We start from the raw sequence: 2098 nt of genomic DNA, 5'->3' as shown, positions 1-2098 counted from the left end.
TGGATCTATATGTTGGTTGATGTAGTGCTGCTGATTCATTATTTGCATTAAGGCTGCATCCTGTTACCATAGGGGTACATACTGGTTTCGAATCTTCCATGCCATATTTCTTCAAGATTTGCTTGAGGTACTTGGTTTGAGATAAAAATATACCGTCTTTATTTTGTTGGACTTGTAAGCTAAGAAAATATGTCAGCTCACCAAGCAAGGACATTTCGAATTCTTTCTGCATCACCAAGGCAAAGTTTTGACTCATGGCTTCTTCATTGCTACCAAAGATTATATCATCAACATACACAACAATTATTAGCAATTTATCATTATCAATTTTTATATATAGATTTCTATCTGTTGATCCTTTTGAAAAACCTTGTTGATGGAGGTATTTGTCCAGATGATAATACCAAGCCCTTAGAGCCTGTTTAAGACCATAGAGTGCCTTCTTAAGTCTGCATACAAGTTTTGGATCATTTCCAAGGATGAATCCATCTGGTTGCTCAATATACACTTCTTCTTCTAAGTCTCCATTTAAAAATGTATATTTGACATCCATTTGAAATACTTTGAACTTCTGAAAGCTAGAAAGAGCAAGGAACATTCTTATGGCCTCAAGTCTAGCAACCGGTGCAAAAGTTTCTTCAAAGTCTATACCTTCTTGTTGAGCATACCCTTTACAAACAAGTCTAGCCTTGTTTCTAAAAACATCCATTTTCATTCAACTTGTTTTTGAATATCCATTTTGTCCCTATGACATTCTTATCATTTGGTCTAGGAACCAACTCCCAAGTGTTATTCTTTTAAATCTGCTCAAGTTCTTCATTCATGGCCTTGACCCAACATTCATCTTTGCATGCTTCACTTACATTTTGTGGTTCAGTGGAGGAGAGCAATGCTAGATAGCTTGAAGCTTCTGAAATAGTTCTTCTTGTTTGTACACCTGCCTCTTTCTGCCCCAAAATTTGAGTTTCTGGATGATTCTTCTGAACGTACCTGGATGGAGTCTTTTCTTCTATCCTTATCTGTTCTTCTGGTGCCTCATGGGTTTCTTCTTCATCATAAGTCTGATTTGATGTTGAAGGATAGTCCTCATCATCTTCGAAATCTTCAGATTTTACTTGCCTAGGAATGTTTCCTTCTTCATCAACCACTACATCAATACTTTCAACAAATTTTCCAAGTCTTTTATTGTAACACTTATATCCTTTGCTGTGGGGAGAGTAACCAAGGAGAATGCCTTCATCTGCTCTAGGTTCAAACTTGCCAAGGTTTTCATCAGTCCTTTTGATGTAACATTTGCTTCCAAAAATTTTGAAGTATTTTACCGTGGGAGTCTTACCATACCAAAGTTCATGAGGAGTTTGAGTGCTGTTTACCCGGACGTTTGTCTTGTTGAGAATAGTAACTGCAGCAAATGTAGCTTCACTCCAGAAGGTTGCGGGAGTTCCAAACTCATCAAGCATAGCACGAACCATTTGTTGAACCGTTCTATTCATCCTTTCCACTACTCCATTTTGCTGAGGAGTCCTTGCAGTAGAGAATTCCCTTCTTATTCCATGTTCTTCACAAAAATAAAAAAAATCATCCGAGGTAAATTCCCCTCCTTGATTAGACCTGAGACATTTGATTCTGCGATCTGATTCGTTTTCAACCAAGGCTTTGAATGCTTTGAACTTTTCGAAAGCTTCGTCTTTATGCTTCAGAAGTCCTATCCAACACATCCTGGAAAAGTCGTCAATGAACAATATAAAGTATTCTTCTCCTCGAGGTGACCTTTTCCTAGATGGACCACATACATCAGTATGGGCAAGTTCAAGTGGCCTGCTAGCTGATCCTTCCTTCTTAGGGAAATTAGTTTTGGTTTGCTTACCAAACTGACATGATTTGCATAATGTATTGTCTAGAATTTTGATGTCAGGGAGATCATGAACCACCTGATATTTGCATGCTTTCCTTATTTGAGAGAAGATTAGATGCCCCAATCTTCTGTGCCATAGCCAGTGTTCATCATTCTTTCTTAGATAGCATTATTATTGTCCTCCCTTGAGTATGTATAAATTATTTGGAGTTCTTATGCCGTTGATCACTGTTTCTCTTGTAT

This window comes from Pinus tabuliformis, chromosome 4_2 (assembly GCF_031772625.1).
Source record: "Pinus tabuliformis cultivar Carrire ecotype Pingquan chromosome 4_2, CPIR1, whole genome shotgun sequence".
NCBI lineage: Eukaryota > Viridiplantae > Streptophyta > Pinopsida > Pinales > Pinaceae > Pinus > Pinus tabuliformis.
Note: the sequence above shows the minus strand (reverse complement) of the source record.